The sequence below is a fragment of the Acromyrmex echinatior genome, chromosome 11 (assembly GCF_024713525.1).
Source record: "Acromyrmex echinatior isolate Ae372 chromosome 11, ASM2471352v2, whole genome shotgun sequence".
NCBI classification, from domain to species: Eukaryota; Metazoa; Arthropoda; class Insecta; order Hymenoptera; family Formicidae; genus Acromyrmex; species Acromyrmex echinatior.
In genome coordinates, this window is record NC_141862.1 from 3,244,795 (window position 1) to 3,258,981 (window position 14,187).

The following is a 14,187-nucleotide window of genomic DNA, read 5'->3' on the forward strand; positions in this document are numbered from 1 at the left end:
CAATTATGTATGTGCAATTTATTGATACTATTATTGTTACCTAAAATTGCATTGGACGTAAGGAAAAAGTGCTACTACAGCTTCGTATCGATATAACTTTAAAAATCTATACTTTATGTACATTACAGATTTTTAACTGGTGGTATATATTGGAACACAGCCTACACTGCATGTGTACATAATACAACTATATGTCTAAAGTTCGATTCTAGAAATATAAGATTAACTTCAATTACGGTTTATTTTTTTCTCAATTTTAAAATTGGAAAATTTTCCAAAATAAATTTTACATTTATGGAACCGACCCTAATATACTTCGTTGCTAAGATGGTAATGGTAGGAAACGGAATAAAAATATCGATAAATCGATCGAATTTCCTGCATGATCATATTAACTCAGAGGGCGTAAGCATCTTATTGGAAATGAAAACCTGTAATATCGATCTTGATTAACTTCGGCCTTCGCTCCAGCATCCCCTTAAGAGCTACTAAAAAAACCATTTGAAATTAAAAGCTTATAGTTCAGCATCTCATACAGACTTTGTTCGACTTTGTTCTATTAACAAGAAATCTCATACTGCATCATAAATACTATAACCACGTTTTCCTCCTCACGTCTCATTTTTTTTGAAGTATAAGCTACATGCATTACGAAAGGCTGATCAGACAGTCGTAACTCGTGCGTGGTTCTGCGCAATAGGCACATGATTGGCTATTGGCCGGTCGTATCGGCACGACCATGATTGGCTGGCATTAGGCGTTAGACAATGACACACGAGAAGGCGCCTGCTTGCTTTGTGTGTTGATGCACTTCTTAACGAACGGCAACCGCGATTGATATGAACAACAATACATATTTATGGAAAAATTAACATTCCCTGAAATTGAACATTCCCTTTTGTTGTCTGTGCGTGTGCTTAGAACAATTGTAATCCAGTGAATAAATAAAATTATTTTGAACTCAGAGAGAAAACGAATTACATTCTCTCGACCACATCGCTTTCGACGGAATCACCCGGTAGCATGTGTGGCGGGCACATGCCGAAAATGCTACATTGCGAAATATCGTTTTTGTGCGAAACACATACAGATCTAAGAATTAATTGACAATGTTTTACTCAAACACTATCAAAATTAGAGAAACCTGTTGAGACATCTTAATCCATATTATTCTATCTAAGGTAGATAAAGCACATAGATAATGAAAGTTGAAAAGGTCTACTAAGGATGAATTCCCTATTATTGCAGAATTCATAGAATTTCTTATTAATCATAGCGCCTTCTTAGAAAATTGATCTATTTAGCGAGTAGTCGTATTACGACCGCTCGGACATTGAGGGAGTCAGATCTCGCGACACACTTTTAAGTTCCGGCATGGGGACGTTCGGTTAGGCGGGCGAGGAGTGAGCGCTCATCGAAAGGTGCTCATACCTGAGCAGGAGATTTGTTCTTCCTTAGTTATCACGCGCGTCGGTGTAGAATAACAGAGGTCCGTCTCACCCTGTATAAAGTCGGAGACGGGGACATGGGTAGGTAGAGATGGATCGTCACCGGCCCTGCCGTGGGCTGCAATTGACACACACAGGGACACGAGTAAAGATGGTGAATAGGCGTTGCACCGGTGCTGATGCCATCGAACAGGGATATTGCCTTCCCCTGGATAATATCCAAATGTCAGGGATACGGGAAGGAGATCTAGGATAGCAGGGTCAAGGGACTCTGAAGAGATCCCGGAATTACCCGTAGTCGAACAGAGGTCCGCCTTTTCCTTATATAAAAAATACGAAGCGCGGGCGCGACTCGGAGATAATCCTGCAGCATGACGAGAGCACTCCCAAACCCGGCATGGCCTAACCGGTGGGAAGGTGAAAATCACTCGTACGATGTTTTACTGATCACTGAGAAAAAAACATAGAATCTCTTTTTATACAAATCACAATAAAAGACACATTAAACATAATAAAGGCCTCACATAAAGTCCCTTCCGACATCATCCCGCTAGAACACTGCTTAACAATCACTTACTTCTCCTATAACAACCAATTTTATGAACAAACTTCAGGAGCGGTAATGGGCTTTCCTATTTCTCCTGTAATCGTCAACATCTTCATAAAGCATTTTGAGAAAGAGGCTCTCAGGAAAACACTCAAAAAACCAAAGTTTGGTTCCTTTATGTATAACAGATGACACATTCGATATGAAGACACGGCAGAGTTGAACTCCGTAAATTTCTTATTTTCCTCAACAATCAACATCCAAACATCCACTTCACTATAAATATAAAGGAAAACGGAAAACTCCCTTTCCTAGACGTTCTTGTCTCTAAGAAAGCCGACAGCATCAGGCCATCAAGTGTACAGAAAATCACACACAGACAGATACATGCCGAGTCACACCACCATTCAGCACAAAAACAGTCAGTAATCAACTCACTTGTACATAGAGTACTTGTACATACTCACTTGTACTTTCACTATCTCTAACAAAGAACATCTACCTATATCAATAAAAACTTTGTACTGTCTACTGTCATGAAAAAATATTAGAAATCCTAAATATTTGTATTTCGTTTTAAAAAATGAACTTTTTGCATTTTTGTCGTATATCCCATAAGGGTAAGATATATGGCTACTCATAAAGGGAGAGCATGTATGGCATCATAAAAAATTTACAAATAATGCACATAAATTAGACGTAAAATGATTTATAAAATGCATTTGTAAAGTTTTATTAAGGAATAAGAATGTTAAATATGTATATAAAGCAATAAATAATAATTACAATCTTCCCACATGTATTACAAGTGACATGAGGTACATATTTTATGTAATGCGTTTATTGTATTTAGTGCACTGAATTCAATCTGTGCACTTTGTATGCTTTGGGCACAAATTTCGCCTTTTAAAAATGTCATATATAGGCATAACCTAAATAGGTGGAATATACAAGATAACAAACTAAACAAAGAGTACAAGAGTACAAAGTACTTATATTTTGTTATAAAACATGCTTTACTATTCTTCTACACTCATGTATCACGAAATAACCACTAAGTCTTTTGCACGTCCTACAGTAATTATTTTATGTAGATTATAATTTATGATGGCGCTACTTAACACAGTGATAAATCGATTCAATATCACAATAATTTCATTAATATTAACAGTAAGAAACTGAAATCATAACACAATACTAATATAACATAAAGGTATGTAACAGAGTAGTTGCGGGAAAATTACCCCCACTTTTTCTATTTTTTCTAATTTCTGCTGCGTAAATCCCAGCGTGGCGTATTTGCCGGAATTACCGTACATTTATTGCTTCTACAAATTATTTCGTCAGACCAGAGAATTTTTCATAAACAAATAAATTTCCAGCATTACTGAAATCCATCTATATAAACTGAATAAATTTAATATAGAATTAATGACACAAGAAAATAATGTCTGATATATACAATAAAAAATTAGAAGACAAACTTATGTATTCAATAAATTATTCACAAGAATTTCTTCGTCATGACGATATCATCAGATATAAGTTTTTATATATTATGCTAAATTGATGCCAACCAATATTGTATTATAAATATACAGAATTGTTTTAGAAAAAAATGATAGTTATATTTCAAACATTTATTATGTAAGCATTTTAAGACAAAAACATTTTTTGTTCAAATATATTTATTAAAATATATTTATGTTAGATTAGGTCAGATATTATTATTTGATAAATATATATATTTTATATTATATTATTGAATTTTACACTATACAGAATGTAGAATTCAATTTTTTTGTCTCATTCCTCGCCAGATTTGCGATCTAATCTTATTCTGCATTACTGGTAAGACATGCCCCTGCCAATAGGTAGATAGGTAATGCAACTTACTGATGTATAGGTGTACGTTACGGAAGCACCCTGTACGCTAATACGTCTAGCTACGATTTGAGGAGCGCTCTGCAAGAAGATGAAAATAAGAATTGAAAAGCAGTGGCTTGCACCCAGAACATTATCTAAATTCCGAAAAGAAATACAGTCACATTTAAAAAGAGGCCTTAGCACTAGCATATGGAGCAGAACATTTTAAAGAATATATCACCGGAATTAACATAACTTTAGAAATAGATCATAAACCATTGTTACAATTGTTACAAACCACTAGACGAGCTAACGCCCAGATTACAAAGGATCCGTATGGACTTTCCTAGTTGGTCCATTATATCAAGTATATTAGGTAGAGGAAAAGAATCGCCTAGATAGATAGATTAAATTATTTAATTTTCTGAAATCTATTATACTACTATATGTAATGTAGGTATCTCTTTTGCATCGGCTTTTTTAGGTAACAACGGTGCTATTATTGCGTTGTTTATTTTGTCAAAAGGGAGTTGGGACGAGGTATCAGCGGTTTCTTCTAACGGTATCTATTTCCGTTTTTACTGTGAAAAAATTTGAATTTTTATTTTTTTTAAATAATTCTTCTGTACGTACACGTATCTATTATCTATACAGCGTCATTTTTAAATGTGACTTTTATGCAACGCGATGTCTCTTATTATAGTTATATTTCTGCTTCAACTGTCTCTCCTTTTTTTGCGGATATTTTATTATGCCTATGGAATGTGCCGAGTTTATTTGATAAAATTGGAAGACGCGAGCGGATTTTTCTAGAGAGAAAAGCTTTGCGGAAATATAGCTATTCTCGAGAGGCGTTGCGTTAGTAAACCTGAATATCACTATACTTTTTTATCATGCTTTTTGCGATTTTAACTGCCGTCTCCGCGGCGCCGTTGCTTTGTGAATATTTAGGAGAACTTGTAACGTGCACAAAATCGCAAAACGCTGAAATTCTGAAGCAAACTGTGTACCCAATTGCCCCTAATTACCTCAGGTATTCCAAATCTAACAAAAACTTTCTTATCATTTATCTATAGTCTTGGATTCTATTAGTACTCCTAAGTAAAATCTCGAAATATTTGGAATAGTAGTCTGTTATAATTATATAAGTACCATTTCTTTTCTTTGAACAAATCTATGCCTACTTTTTGCCAAGGGCGCTGAGGGAAGTCTTTTACAAAAGGTTCTTTTATATTTATCCTTTCTTGAATACATACTTGATTATTTTCAACTAACAAGGGAAATTTCACAACTGTCCGGAACCGATTTGATTCTCCATGAAATATGTTGTTAGACACGAAAATCTAAGAGACACGTATTTTTTTATAAGTGCCCCAACTCATGTTTAAGGGATGAAACACTTCTCTGAAAAAGAATAATATTTTTCTTTTGAGGCGAATATCGGAACTATAAAAAATAAAAAAACATTTTTTAAAAGTTGTGAAGTACTTTAAAGTTATAAAGAAAAAAATTTTTATTTTTTTGTAACAAAATACCTTCATCGCCTATAATTTTCTTAAATTTTCAATTCTTTTTTTACCAAATTAAAGATTTTATTTTACGAATTCAATGTGTAATAAGTTACATTACGACATATTATTTTCGAGAATTAATTATTAACACTTCCATATATACGCTATCCATGCTCATATGCGTAAGTAATTGTCGTCGAAACAATAAAATACATAAATCAACGAATTAAGAAATTGATGACATGATTAATATTTGTAACATTACAAGTTATAAATAATATTAAGAGTTATAATAATTTTTATTATTTCTCCTTAAAGTGAATAAAATTTTTTTATTTATTTTTGTACATTACTTTCTTGTAACATCTTAAGATTATTCTTTTAAAGTTATTTTTAGTTTTACGTATTAATCTCTTATTTAGTTATCGTTTAAACATAATATTATAATTTCTAAATGTTTATACACAATAAATTTATATTTTGTATTATTTACTCATTATACTCAGTACAATAATTTTTTTTTTATTAACAAGCTATATGGCCAGTGTGAGATTGCTCCAGTCAAAGTAGACCGTTTTTCAATTATTATTCATAGTAGATAATAAACGTTATCTGAGTGTCAATATAGTTATTGTCACAACAGAATTTGAAGGTTAATTAGTTCACAAGAATATGTAATACACTCATTTCTTATAATTTATTGATTCATAAGATCAATGGATATATTATAATAATGATCGATGAAAAAATGTTTTAAATATAATAACTTCTTGTACTATGAGAGAACATTTTATTACAACTCTAAATTCTACTGGATTTTCAAATTCTTCTGGTCTTTCATTTGTATAATCACTTTTAAACCACGAATATTTAAATACGTTGTGATATCGCGGGGATAACAATTGATTATGTATCAGAGATTGTAATTTTATTATATTATTTCGTTCATGTAAATTTATATTATTTTCTAATAATAAAACAATATCTAAAATTTTTTAGCACACAATACACACACACACACACACACACCACAATTTTTCCAAATTCTAAATCCATAAACATCTAATGGTTGTATTTTCTCTGTTGTGCCTTTCGGTATAATCATAGTAATAATATGTTTTTCTAATAGATCATTGTTATAATTGTTACAAATCACTAGACGATCTAACGCCCAGATTACAAAGGATCCGGGAGGAGGCGAGAGACCGCGTCCTGGGCCCTGGATAGAAAAGAGTAGTGCGTCGCCATTAAAAAAGTGATTTTTCCAGAAGATCACGACACCTTTGAGACGATATTTGAGACCAACAACTTAGAAGAAGAAATGGACATTATTAATTTAACTGGATACCATTCGGATTAAAAAATACGTTAGTCACATTTCAAAGGTTTATGAATTCTGTTTTAACAGAATTACAAGGTATTAAATTTTTGGTATAGCTAGATGAGTCATATATGGAGCAAGTTTGAAAGAACACAATACAAGGCTCATCGAAGTATTTAATAAGCTGTGACATAAATTGAAATACAGCCGGAGAAGTGTGAATGACTTAGAAAAGAGGTCATTTATTTGAGATACACATAATAACTGAGATGACGAAATTAAACCAGGATCAACTAAATTAAAAACGATAAATAAATTTCCTACGAAAATAAAAGAAAGGCAAGTATTCATAGGACCACCCAGATATTACATGAAATTTATTAAAAATTTTTCTAAAATTACTAAACCTTTAACGAAACTTATGGAGAAAGGAGAACCGTTCGAATGGATAGTCGAACAACAAATTGCTTTTAACTTGTTAAAAAATAAATTGATTACCGCACCCGTATTACAGTATTCAGATTTTACACAAGAATTTTTTGTGACTACTGACGCGTCTGATTATGCGATAGGAGCTATATTATCTCAAGAAATTATAGGCCAATAACATATTAATCGTGTACTATTACGAACCGAGCAAAATTACAATATCACTGAAAAGAAATTATTAATCATTTATTGTATAATAGTAATGGGTGATATAGAATTGCTATTAGCAGTATCGATATTTTCCATCTTGAATATCGATATTTAGTTTACATTTCATTACTTCGCGTATTAATATTCCATGTATCGATACTTAACCTACTTATAGCGGTTTTCGATACTCGTTTTCTTGGGACCTAGCGCATGTATATAAAGTATATCTCTGAGAGAGAGAATCGAAAGGACGAAAAAGCTCGGCTAACCTGACTAACAAAAATTCCGAGACGAAACACGTCCATCCCCATTCGTGCTCGTCGTGAGACTCTTACAGAACATATACAAGACTCTCTTCGCCGATCTAACTGTAAGCTGTTATGTTTTAATTCCTCGTTCTCTCTTTCCATCTCTTCTCTTAGAGATACACTTTATACGCATGTGCAAAACGAGATAACGCATCTATGCCAAGTCAGAGAGAATCAAGGGAGAGTAGAGCGGATTCAGCTGGAAGTCGCCGTTTATTGGAATGAGTAGATAAGGAGATATGGTAGAAACGTGATAAAATATACGTGATAAAATATAGTGCTGCACATACTTTTGGTATTGTACCGCATTAGTATTGTATGTACGTACATACGTACATACATACATGCACATTTGCGGAAGTTGAGTTATAACTGATGGAATCAATCAAAAAAGAGAAACGCTATCCGCGCCACTCTCCTTGATTTTCTCTGCACCAAGTGAGTGCGTTCTTTTCTAAATAAGGCCTATCCTCACTTCTCAAATTTCTGACAATGCTCGGTCTAGAGATACTATGTCTATGAGGGCTGCGTACAATAAGAGGAATAACGAATTTTAACCTATCAGAAATCGAATATATCAGAATATACAATTTTTGATAGATTATAATTCATTATTCTTTATTTCCTCTATTGTGTCCCTTAGGCCTTACGCACAATAGAAAGAATAAGGAATTAGGAATAAAGAATAAACAATTTAACATATCAGAAATCGGATATATCGGAATACACGGTTTCTGATAGGTTGAAACCGTTTAACCGTATTATTTATTTCTAATTCCTTATTCCTTCTATTGTGCGCAGGATCTTAGGGTCTTTTTTATCGACCTCGGTGAAGCTAATGAAATTTCGGTTGCTCGATATTTTGATACCTATAATTAAAAAATAGTTTTCTCTCACCAATATTCCATCCCTACCTAGTGATTTTCCTCTTTTTTTTCCTCCAAAATATACAAATATTGTCGAAAATTGCTGACAATGTCACTGTAATTACACGAAATTTTGTACATAACAGTCTTACCATCGTTATAATATTTTTCCATCTACGTTAATATTCTTCTAACAAAATAGCATCGCATTATTATATTATAGTTATGAAAACACAAGTAAGTTTTTATAATTAAGTACACTTAATTTATTAATTGAATGAAAATAACTTATAGATATTTATTTTATTAAAATCTGGTAATCTTCCGTGTTTTAAGATATAAGTTATCAAGAATAAAAAAATTTTTATTTCATTGTAAAAGAGATTATAAAGACAGGATTAATTTTTGAAATTTTGTACTGCGACATCCTCATGTTCTAATTTAGTATTTAACATTTGCATTCTCGTGATTGTACTGATGATTGTCACGACTTGACCGAAACGTTTACATATAACTGATTTTAAATATATAACTTGTATAAAAAACAATTTGCGTATGTGATTGTACTCTTTCTTATTTATGTTCTATGTTGTTGGGTCACCTCTAAAAACTTTGTTTAAATTTTATTTATTTTCTAAGTATAACTGTTTTATTTTCAATCAGCATGATAAAGATGATAGAGATAATAAAGAGCTGGAAAATCTGGATAACCCATTTCTTGAACAAGTCCAATCTGTACCATCACTATCAATTTCTTCAATCAGATCAATTATTTCAACACCGCATTTAAAACATATTATGTCAAAGCAAAAACAACCGCGACTTAATACAGTTTTCGCTACGCAAAAATCCTTTCGAGGTAAGTTGTCTTTCTATATTGTTGCAATAACTATAAATAAACTATAATACATTTTATGCATTAATTTATATTTGTTTTTAATGGTCTAAATAATAAGTTATAAATAAAATAAACATGTAATAAAATACACATAATTTGACTTCAGACGGATCAAAATCAGCAAAGGTGACCAGCAAACTGCTTTATATGATTGCAAAGAATAATTTGCCTTTTTGTATAATGGAAAAAGGATTCCAAGCTTTTATAAAAACTGTCATTGTATACAATTCCGTCACGCAAAACCGTTACTCACTTATTAACGGAAAAATATAAGTGCTTGTCGAACATAGTTAAGGAAAAATTGTATTTGATTAAAAATATGTCTCACTACAGATGTTTGGACCGATTCTTTAAATGCCAAAAGTTTTTTAGGCATAATAAGCCACTACTTGCTAAATAACAAGCATAAGTCTGTAATAATTGGTGACAGAATTGGTAGAACGATATACTGCCGAAAACTTATAACGATGGCTTTTCAATGTTATTGCTGAATGGAATATTTAATTGGAAAGTATTATCGCAATAATTTCTGACAATGAGAGTAATATAAGAAAGGCTATTATCAATGGATTTGCAGACAAGCAGACATTTTTATTGCTTTGCCCATACTCTAAATTTAATACCCTCGCGAATAATAGAGAAAGTCGAAATTGTTAGTGAGCTTTGCAAAAAAGTTAAAACTAGTAGCATATTTCAAAAAATCTGTCGCTGCTATAGATCAATTGCGCGTTCAATTGGATTTAAAACTTATTCAAAGTGTTGATACGCGCTGGAATTCAATATGTTGCAGCCGCGGTTTCGGGATCGTAAGGTTCTTAATAATATTAGACATTTCTTTGTATTTTACACGAACACGCTACTTTATTACAAAAACATTAAGAACATACGGCTCGGATTATTCGCAGTAACAACGGCAGTAAAAAAGGCAAAAGTAAAAAGTTCTATTGGCGAGAACGGACAGCACTCGCTCAGCTTGCAATCCGATCTCATCTTCTTCTGTCATTCACACGCGGCCATTCCGACACCTTCCTCTAACTCGCTGCTCGGCCGATAACACGCGTTTCGCTCTTTATGTCAATGGTACTGAAAGCGCGCTTCCAACATCTCTCTTGAGTTGTGACTTCTTGGTAGGAGCAAATCAACCTATCTAAAAAAAATGAAAACAAAAATAAAATGACAAACATTTCTAGTATCTGAACCGGTCCGGTTTCTTGATAATACGATCCCTTCGGATCTTTAAGCTCGTTTCTTCCAACGATTTCGGTTCCTCTCTAGGGACAGCTACGGACTCTTCGAGGGTGTTAGCTGCATTTCCCTTAGTAATCTCTGACGTCGTAGTGATAGACCCGATAAAGTTATCAGTTTCAGGACTGGAGTGTTCAACTTCCAAGGGAATTAGTCTTTGGATGGTCTCGAACCAGTTCACCTTTACCTCGTTTTCAGTTTTACCACCCTCACGTAACCATCTTTTCCGGGGTAGATTTCTCTAATGACGGCGAGCGACCAGTCTAATCGCTTTTGTAAATTGTTTTAAGCACGACGTCCCCGACAGCCACGGACGCGGAACTATTCCTGGGTTTAGTTCATCTAGATAACTGACCCAAGTACTATATACGGAAACGTTTTCTGAACTCTTCTTTTAATCTTTGACGATAACATATCTTCTTTGCAAAGTGGGGCTTGTAAACTTGGGGCTTTCCAAATCTGGAAGTCTTGCGTAACTCTAAATTAACTATGTTCTTGTCAACTTTTCCTTCCTCTTTGGGCCATTCTTTGGAAGGTAGTTTCAACCACTCCGGTCCCTCCCATCATTTCAGTTCAAGGAATTTTTTAGCATCACAACCTCGTGAGGATAAATCCGCTGGGTTCATCACTGCAGGAACATATCTCCAAGATTCAACATCCGTAAAGCTCCTTATTTCCAGAACACGATTCCATACAAAGACTGCCCATTGTCTTGTTTGTCGAATCCATGTTAGAATGGTCATCGAGTCGCTCCAGAAATAGGTCTTGATATCTTGATAATCCATAGCTTTTACGAAGGATCGCATTATCCTAGCTCCAATGGAGGCTGCTAATAATTCAAGGCGAGGTATGGTCTTCTTCTCTTTGGGTGCTACTCTAGATTTAGCTTCTACGAGATGTACCTCGACTTCTATGCTTGACTCAACTCCTACGAAGATTGCTGCCGCGTATGCGTCTTTATTGGCGTCGACAAAAACATGAAAGGACAGTGAGTCGGGACCTCTTTCCTCTTCAAAAATCCATCGTGCAAACTTCAATATACGTAGGAGACCTAGTTGCTGAACCCATTTAAAAAATTCATGCTTAATGTCGTCGTCTATTTCTGTGTCCCAATCCACGTTTTTATTCCACAGATCTTGCAATAATAATTTTGGTTTTAACAGTACGGGACAGACGAATCCGAGAGGGTCGTAAACTTTCTGTACTTGTGATAAGATGACTCTCTTCATTATTTTCTCCGTGATCGTCGGTGCAGGAAATTCCGGTAACATTAAAGTATCCCTTTTGGTGTCCCATATAAGTTCAAGCATCGTTGACTGACTCTCAGGATCCTTGCCAGTGTATTTCCAATCTCTTAAGTCAAATTTGGCTTGAGTCAAAAGGGAACAGGCTTCTCTCCTGAAAACTTTAAAATCAGAATAAGAATCGACACTAGTAACACAGTCATCGACATAAAAGGATTTTGCCAGTTTCTCATAAACTGCTTTCTTATATGGCAAAATGGTAGAGGTTAAGGCTCTGTTAATATACAATTCAATCGCCGCCCCTAAAAGGAATGGGTTGCTTGTCAATCCGAAAACAACTCGACGATGTCGATAAATCTCTATTTCTCCGTCAACGTTCCACCACAAGAATCTCAAAACATCTTTATCCGACGGAAAGACACCGATTTGTAAGAAGGCTTTTGCGATATCAGTTACCCCTATCTTCCTCTCTCGAAATCGATGTAGCAATGCTGGAATAAGCTCTATAAGATTGGGTCCAGTTTCCAAGCATTGGTTAAGCGAAGGCGATTCCTTGACTTTTGCTGATGCATCGAAAACAGGAAACGTATCTTCGTAGTTCCTTCTTTTTTGACTACAGACCTGTGTGGAAGATATGTAGTAGCTCTCTTGGTCGACTTCAAGTACAAGTACCTTTTCAATAATCACTTCTTCGAGCCAATTATCAAAGACAGCCTGGTAGTCGTCAAATAAATCTTCTTGTCGCAATCTCTTTGTAATGCCTTTTAATCTTTTCTTGGCTATGTCTCGATTATCTCGTAAAGCTGGATGATTCTCTTTCCACGGCAGAAGAATTTCGTATCGACCTTCGTTGTCGATTTTCGTTGTCTCTTGAAATGAGGTTTTATTTCAGCTTGATGTGCCTCTTTAGTAACTCTCAATAGGATCCGTGATGCCCGTGATGAAGACATCGAGTCTCCATAAGTCTGATATGTTAGCTTCTGGAGTGAACATTGACATAATCGTCAGCGTAGTATCGGTGTCGCTGTCATCGTCTATATTCCTACCTAAGATTGTCCATCAAGCTTAGTTTCTAGAACTGTTATTCCTTAATTTATCTGTAAGACTTTTCCTGTGAATATTTTACCAACAACATCATCTCCAATCAATAGTGAAATGGATTCTTGACGTTCACCGGTGTCGCTCAAACGTATGTCCTTTTTCTCAAGTATATCCATCCATATATCATCGATCTTAGGGGGCGTCTTGGCAGATAATGTTTTGTTTGCAATATTTTGTGTGCAAAGCTACGAAGTCACATTTATATGTTCCATCTAAGTTGCCGATGTAGATCCGACAAGTTTTGTGTCTCTGAGGTTTGGTTTTAGTTCCTCCAAACAACAAATGTACCATCTGTTCGCTCTCAGTCTCGTATCCAAGCTCTCTGGCTACCTTTTCCAAAACATAAGATCTATGCGAGCCAGTATCTATGACAGCGCGAACATTCACCTTTTGGACCTCACATCTTGACTTTTAGTATAGGCAGGAACATTTTTGTATTCGAAGAGATTACATTAGCGAGACAACTATTTCCCTCGTGAAAAACTGGTTCTTTTGATTTCTTCTCATCCGCTTGCTTTGTCTCGTCCTTGCTCGACAGGTTCCTACACATCAGCAGGCAATGTCCTTTGCTGCACCAAGGGCATTTTATTTTGTTATGGCATCTTTTTCAGATAATTAAAACAGCCCTGCTTGTCTTTTACAGCTTGGATTCTCTTCTCTAAGTCCATACTTCTGGCCATTTTACAACTCAAGCTGTCATGATTAGCTCCACAAAATATACATTTGCAACTTTACTTCTTTCGTCGATAGTAAGCTAGACGCTGTCGCTATCTTTGGATCTCGTTCACTCTTTGATTTCTTTTTATTTTTGCCCTTTGTCATCTGGAAATCGTTGCTCTCGAAGCATGTTTTTGCCATTTGAATACGTTCCTTACTCGTGACCTCTCTTCTTAGAAAAGTCATTAGACTAGTAAGACGATCTTTTGCAGTAACATTTACAACAGACGCGTCAGAATGAGGAATTAATTGGGCCCTTGTTCGTTGCCATGTACGTAAGGTCTCTTCAGGCAGTAAGGATTCTACTAAAGGAAGCAACATTGCTGCGCACATTTCTGTTGTCACGCCTAAAGTTTCAAGTGCTCGTATATGCGTCTCTAATTTATCATAAGTGATTGTGAGCGACATGTTTTTATTCTTACTTAAGACTAACTTTAAAAGTTCGCGCACATAATATTCAATCAATAAGTCTTTTT

The 14,187-nt window shown here is 34.7% G+C and overlaps 1 protein-coding gene and 1 pseudogene across 2 annotated transcripts in view; one reads left to right on the forward strand and one right to left on the reverse strand.

Annotated features, from left to right (window-relative positions):
• LOC147908038 (odorant receptor 94b-like) overlaps positions 1 to 14,187 on the reverse strand; it is a 259,915-nt gene that overhangs the window by 236,375 nt on the left and 9,353 nt on the right. The gene's annotated exons all lie outside the window — the stretch shown is intronic.
• LOC147908042 (uncharacterized) lies at positions 4,509 to 10,167 on the forward strand (annotated as a pseudogene).